Here is an 8,199-nt window from a genome sequence, read left to right on the forward strand (position 1 = left end):
TCACATAAATTATAAAGAGTCATTTCAGTTAGGGGTGCCCACATTTTTGCACACCACTTTCACAGTGCATGTGCAGAGTAAATGTGTGTGGTTGTGTATGTACGCACTGGCAGACTTTTCCTTTCAAAGTTAGATAGATGTGGTGTTCTGTGATGGATATTGTGTGTCCTGAGGTCATATCTCAAACTATCATTCACGTACTGCTGAGGCATCATAACCAAGAACAGAGCTGAATTGATCAATGAACACAGACATACATGCACATGTACATTAATCATCTTATTTTTTTGTGAAATATGGTTGATGTGACTCAGGACACAGCTTACTGAAATCATACAATAAACTTTTATTTAAAATTAAAGCCACGAGGGAGCAGAAAGCAGTAGCTTAGGGACCCAGGTGAAAACATCCACGCTTTTATACTGAACCCTTACCTGCTCCAGATTTGCTGATCAGAGACATGATGATCAATCAAGATCATCATAATGTCTGATCTATAGGATGTGTTTCATGAGGATGAGTTAAATTATTATTATTACAATCGTTGGCTGTGGCTCAGGAGGTAGAGCGGGTTGCCCGTTAATCGGAAAGCCGGCGGTTCAATCCCAGGTACCTCCTTGGCACCTCCCAAATTGCCCCTGGTGGCTGTTCCGCCAGTGTATGAATGTGTGTGAATGCTAGTTTCTGTTTGAGCACTTAGGCTCAGTGTGTGAATGCTATGTAGTGTAAAAGCGCTTTGAGAGTTTAAAGATTAGAAAAACGCTACACAAATATGGAGCATTTATAAAAAAGAACAATAGATATTTAACCCTATATTCTATATCCTCTATTGGGGGCTAGACTGCCTATATCAGCATTTTTGCCAAAAGTTGTGCTAATAAATTATCTTGTATTTCTATGAAATGAGGTATTGACATTCATTGTCTCCATGTTTTGGTGACAGCAAATAACCAAAGCAAACGTCAGATGCTCTGGTTATTTGCTGTCACCAAAACATGGAGACCATGAAACGTATGCTCCTCAGAGGATAACCTTTTTATACTGTTAACACCTCTCCTGATTTTTCCTGTGTGTGTTCACCATCTGACAAAATACACTTGTACATACACACACAAAAACTACAGCAAACTCTAATGGACAGTGTCATGTAGTTTACCTTACACATTCATGCTCCTTAGAACCGCTCTCTTGGATTAAATTATCCTGAAGTCATTGAAATAAAATGTATGTGTCCGCTGTAGAGCAGTAAAGTTCTTAGCAAGGTACCATGATAATCTGCATGTAAGATTGCGAGATCTTGTGTGGATATTTGACATTGTTGGCATGTTTTGCACAGTGCCATATTACATATGCCATACTGTACTGTACATTTTCTTTTCTATATCTAGTGTGCTGGTTTAGCTGTACGTTCAAACCCTAGCTTGCTTTGTATTGAGCACAGCAGCCAACCCTACTATATTCATTTTCTTATTTTTTTTTGCTTGTAGGGGAGTTTAATTTAATTCACCATTTCTAACCATTGCTCTGTGGGAATTGAAAGTGTGTCTGTGTCTTTCTTGTTGGTGAGGATCACCTCCGCAGGGAAGCGAGCGGCATGGCTTCCTCCTGCTGCCAGGATCCCATTGGGAGGAAAAATTCTCCTGCTTTGAGAAAAGAAGTTTGCAGATACCAGTTCCACCTGTAAGTGCTCAAGCTTTCTGTCTGAGCTAGTGACAGCACACCAGTCAAAAAGTTTCTGTTTGACGTCAACAATATGATACATGTTATGTGTCACATTTGGTGTGTTTTTTAGTTTTAATGTCAGTGTTTTAGCTCTTTCAGTGATGGATGTAGACTGTGTCAGGGGTGATTTGTAATTAAGTGGAAAGACATTTAGGGTGCCATCATCATTCACTCTAGTTGATTATGACTAGAGTGATTAATGTGGCAATCTACGGTGCAGACCTGACTCAATTCATTACATAACTTTATTAATGAGAAAGAAAATTAAAATGTATAATTAAAACACAGTGGAGACATTAAAAGTTTTAAGCTGTGTAATTTGACTCTAGGCAATAAATACCCAGCAACATACATTCAGCACTCTCATGTAAGGAAGTTTCAAAAGGGTTTTTTCAGTAAAAAAGAGGAAATACATTGAATTGTGATTTCAAATGGACCTAATATACAGTTAAAGTAGACCTATTATGCTATACATTTCCAGCCCTATATTGCTGTTCTGTGACTCCTCTATGGTAGCTTTGCATGAATCAAAGTTCAATTAATTTTTTTGTTTTATACTGGCACTTCATGCAGGCCCTCATTTCAGCATCTGTCTGAAACAAGCTGTAAATGCTCCTTTCTCTTTGAGACCCCCCTCCAAAGCCCACTGTCGTCTGATTGGCCATTGTCTAATGTGTTTATCAAGCTGCCACAGGGATAGGGCTGTATGTTCCTTTGTGGGCATGGCCAGCATTTTCTGCCTGGAGCAAATGAACATATATGGAAATCCGGCTCAGAATGATATCATAGCGAGCCATTGGTAGAAAAAAACAGTTCACAGGGATTTCTTTTAAATACTTTTTACCTCATTATTTGAAGCTTTGGTCACGTAGAACATGAACATCTGACATTGTAACATTTTAGAAATGCCAGAAAATATGAAAAAGCATAATAGGTCCCCTTTAAAGATATTTGGCATAACGTAAGATATGATAACATTGAGTCCAGTTCTAATTTATGATTACTCTGTGCTGAAGACATTAAAATAAATAGATATTCAAACTGGCTGCTCAATTAAGAAGTGACCATTCAACTTAATAACTTTTACAGAGTCATTGCCGATTTTGCATCATGTTAGTAAATCATTCCACAATTGTTGTTTTGGTTGGCTCCAGCCCCTTATTGAAATATCAGTTCATTAATTGAGCCAGGATTTCCTTTATATCAAAATCTAAAATAAAATATGAATATGAATTCCTGGCTTCATTCAAATAGTCTCAAACAGAAATGGTGGGTGGAATTTGAGGGAATAAGCTTTATGATTGTTCAGATCAGTTCTTTTTACCCCAGTGACTTGCAAACAGTTCACCTTCTGAGCCACTGTACTATTGTTAAATGAATAACAGTAATATATATACATTTGTCATGGTATTGGTATAAAATTTAAAACTGGACAGGTAAGGCTTTATGCTGTGTGTTTTTCAGCTAATAAGTCCCAACTATAGTTGCTTGTGTTGGCAAACATTTTCAAGCGGAAATGGAAAATATATTAGTTTTAGTGTGTTTAAACCTATATTAATCAATTCCAGTAGCACTTACAGTGATTCTGACTTTTGTGTTAGACACTCCAGAGTGTTATCTTTCAAAGAAGAAACCATGCATGCATGCATCCAAATGGTTCAAGAACGGCATTCAATTTACGTTGGATATGCCTAGAATAGGCGTGTTGCATGAATTTTACAGAATGGTAAGAGGTTTAAATGATACCAATAAGGTTAAAAGACAGCTGCGGTAATGGTTAAAAACGAACCCACATTGAGACTGTTGGTCAGGGGTAAATCAGCGATTGATCGGCGGTCGCCAGTCGTTATGTGTGAACTACTCAACGACACATCAAAACGTCTCCCCGGCAAATCGCTGACACACCGCCGATACCAGCCAGGTATCTAGCATGCCAAATATCTGGAGGAGTCGGCCGACTTGACATCCACATCCAGCCAATGAGAGCAGGCAGCTGGCAGAGCAGGCATTCTTTTTCTCTGCAAAACACTTTTTACTCACCTCCAGCTCTCTCTGTAGCTCAGACAATCCCTGTGCTAATCCATTCTTTGTCTTTATAATTGCTATCTTTATAATAAACAAACAACAGCTGTTTCGTGTGTAGTTTCACGTCATTTCCTTTTTCACATTTCACTTTTTTTCTTGACAAACTTGGTTTGGAGACCAGCCGTCGGGTGACAGAGTCATTGTCAGCTCGTGTAGTGCGTGACCCGCTGTCACCGATCAGTCATGTAGTGTGAACACCACAACGACTTCAAGACTCACATCACAAGACGGCGAATTGTGTAGTGTGAATAGCACGGCGATCTGCCGACGCTGAAAGTCGTGTAGTCTGCACAAGCCTTTAGATAGTGATCTCTACCATTGTCAAAACAATCAATGTGCTGTAGAATCTATAGCACTGATGCTATTTGTGGTCCAACACCTTACTAAGTCATAAGACATTTTATGACTGTCTTACCCATGTCGTGCAAAAAATGTCAACATAGTCAACATAGCTTAATGTGTTGGATGATAACAAAACAGTTAAGTGAGCTGGACTAAATATTTTAAATGAGATTGTTGCCATACTTTTTAACAGTTAAACCAAAGTAAGTAAGTTACTGTAGTGATGGTGTTGTACTGTGTCGTTATGTTGAATTACAGTATATTATGTAGGTCACGTAAGTTATAGCGACTGAGGCCGGTAAAGAAGCCGTGTACCCGAGTATCGTAAAATGACAATAAATCTAAATTCAAAGTTACGAGGTCAAACAACGGCAGATCTGTGCTAAAGTAGCTGGTTGCCCCTGCCTTTCATCAGTATAGGCTAGTATAAAGAAATTGCTTCACATTTGCTTAGTACCGTTACATCACTTCTTACAGGCTAAAATCAACACTTGGGGCACAGGATAGTAATATTGGTCACGTTAGCTGGTGAAGTAATGTGGCAAGCCATAATGTTACAACTATAGTGTTTTGCACCAGATAAGTGATATTAAAAAACTACATATGGCCCCTTTAATAAAGCTGTTGTCACTGAGTGTGACAAAGAGTGAGCACGTTAGCCACTGTGTGTCCATTTTTCATTATTATGTTCCTGGACAAAAAGCTTACATCGTTATGAGAAGATTCAGTGTGCATCTGGAAAGAATAAGCAAAGAAAATATGTCATTTGATTTATTCTCATTTGGTGGGGTAATGTGTTTTGGCATCACTGAGACACAGTCGCAAGGTCATTGGGTTCCATTAGAGAATATAGGTAGCAATGGAAGAATGTATTGCTTTTACTAGTGACAACATTTAATGGGAGGCAGGAGAAGGCCTCAGTATGAATCTTAAAGAACTTATGTATCCAATGATACAATACAATTCAGTAGAAGACCACAAATTAACAAAGAGGTGAATCAACATCATGACAACAAAAAGCTTCAGTGTAAAGTAATTTGTATTGCAGAGCAGTTGTGCTTAGTTGTAATTGATTTTCCTGTTGTTGAGGTTCAAGCCACTCACATCAAAATAACGCTTGTCACTTCAAACCACAGTCTAAAATTAAAGTCTTTTAAGTTGGCATGGTAGGGTTTTTGTTCCCTCTAATACAGTAGGTTAATGTTAGTTCCAGCTGACCAGGGAGGCATTAAAATCCAAACATAATCTAGTCAAGGTTAGAATAATAAAAAGGCCAATCAAAAATATACAGACAGCAAACCTGGTCCTTAAATCCACAAACCAACCCTGAATTTATAGAGCAAAGCAACTACCGAAGCTTCCTGCCAATATTCGTGGGAGTGGCATTTTTATGCTCCCAAACAAGATAAAGGGGGTGATTTATCAACACTGATTACATCTCTCATCAACGGAAGATCAACGGTTGATTTGAACTCACTGTTTTATGAACGCCAAGCCACCAGTCACACGAGTGACTCGTCTCATTCAGTCTGGGAATGTGATTTATTAGAGAAGATTATATTGCAGTTCAACACAAGATCCATGGTGATCTTTAACTTCCTCCCACATAAAGACAGATGACTGGTAGTAGCATAGAATTGATTTAGTACACTGGGTTTACATTTTATTTCATGGGTTTTATGAAGAGATATTTTAGAGCCACACCTATCATCTGGTCCTAATCAGTGCGGCTTGTGGTTTGATACAGTCAGTTAGGCCAAGTCCTCCACTTTTACCGCATTTCTCATTAAATTCAAGTATGGGAAAGGAGGGGAGCAGGCGATGAGAAGTGTGTGACAGAAAGAGAGGAATGAGAGAGTAAGTGTGAAGGAGTATGTGTTAAAGCTCTTTTGTGAATGCATGCGTGTAAGTTACCGAATGAGAAACAAGTGTGTGTGTTGGAGAAAGAAAAGGCCATCATTCATAAGACAAGAGCGGTGTTAAAATCATCTGAAATCCTTCTGTCCCCTCTTAATAGCTCCACAGACCTCAGTGACCCACGTCATGGAGTTCAAGAGAAAGTTCAACTTGTCAGACGCTTCACCACTCAGATTAAACACAGGATGGACGATTTATTACATAGGTCTTATGACAGAAGATTAAAGATTAATTAATTTTTTTTACCAAATCATTTTTTAAGTATAATTTGAAAGTTTTATTGTCTCCCAAAGCTTTCAATTTGGTGATGTACTGGACACAAAAATCTTTACATAAAATTATTTTCAGTAGGTTTTTTAATTTTAATATGAGCATGTAAAAAGAATAAACTCACAGAAATCACAACAACAAAACTGTAACATTGCTCATGACTTAACCTGTTTTCTGTGTAACCAGAAGCTTAATATGTGTTGCATAATTCTCATTCCTTTTAAACATCTATATACACATTTTCAATTAGTATTATATCTAAATGTATGTATAGTGTTCAATTAAATGCTGATGCCTGCAGATACCCTGTCCTGGTAACACTGTTGCAAGGGCATAAGACACTTTGTTTAATAAGGTATTTACTGGCACACAATCAGAACAAGACACTCAACACAAAACAGAAATGTGTTCCTTCTTACTTTAAAGTGAAAGAACTCAGCAGGTGTCAAGAGAAGCCTTTTTTATAAAAAAAAAAGAAAAAAAAAGAGGAGCAGTGGAGTAGGGCCACAGTCTTTCAATAATGTAATTTGCTCCTTCCATCTGTGCAGTCCTGACAGAAAGAAATGGCACGTAATAAAGATGTAAAAATGAAATAAAAGAAAAGGAGGCATGGATAGCGGTTCACTAAATTAGAAAAATATACAGTACATTGTACAGTGGCTGAATACAGAAGCTAATGCTGTAAGAATTGCAGAAGCAAATATCAATTATTAGAAAAGAATAGACAGAAATTGTGTCAAACTTATCAAAAAGGACAAAGTGTACAGTAGACTATGCCTTTGGTGTGAGAGACCCGGATTCAATCCCCCACTGTGACCCATCCACCACTTAACCCCTAGTTGCTCCAGAGGCGTGCAAGCTCTGACATGTATAGCAATTGTAAGTCGCTTTGGATAAAAGCGTCAGCTAAATGTAAATGTAATGTAATGTCCATTTTTAAATTCCAAGTTGTAAACTGCTATTTTTGTTTCTTTTTCCAGATTCAGTGGGCATTACCTTTGCTGTAACATTGACTAACTTTCTCCAGTGGGATCAATAAAATTTTGTTTTGTCTTAAACATAATGTTCTCCTTAATACATCACACATTTATGGTCCAGTAGGTCTTTAGTAATAATGCAGACCTACCAGTAACCATTCATTCTAACAGTGAATAACACAATTAACCAGACTGCAGAATGCCATTCAGTAGAGGGAAGATGAATAGCTAAGAAAAGACAGGCAAGACTGGCAAGTCAACAAAACTGTTGGCCAGTGACGGTTGGGCACAGCTGAGCCTTTCATGGTCGTAGCAGCGTGAGCACATCAGATTTCCACACTGTCATGTTTACCAACTGTTGTGACTTTGTCTCTGAAAGCAACGATAATGTGCACAGTGGACAAGAAACAGAGTAGTCATTCAAAACTTTCCAACTCGGCATGGAAAACAAAAACATTGCATGGCTTGTGGTTGTTTTCTACTGCAGGATTGATTATATTTATTCATATATTTGATCATTTCTTTATTTAGTGCTAACTAATTAGCACTCACTACATAGATCTGCTAACTAGTGAGTGGCATACAACCACATAAAAACTGTTCAACCATATAAAATGCAGTACTAATAGCCCCTTTCCACTGCAGCAACTTTTCCAGGAACTCAACTTACTTTCGACGGAACCAGGTTAGAAGCAAGATACAGTCACGGCTAGCTTTTATTTCTAATTGTTTGAATGTAGCTATGTACTACATCAGAAATAACCAAAGCACATTATTGCCATGTTGGAGCCTGTTTTTTTTTATCTGTGCATCCATCAGAGAAACATCAGAGTAAAGCATCAGTTTAGTACAAAGCATTGCACAGCAACTCTGTGTTTTTTGGTGC

Source organism: Micropterus salmoides, unplaced genomic scaffold (genome assembly GCF_014851395.1).
Source record: "Micropterus salmoides isolate LMB-PRFRI ecotype aquatic unplaced genomic scaffold, ASM1485139v1 Ms_hic_scaffold_20, whole genome shotgun sequence".
In the NCBI taxonomy this organism is placed as follows: Eukaryota; Metazoa; Chordata; class Actinopteri; order Centrarchiformes; family Centrarchidae; genus Micropterus; species Micropterus salmoides.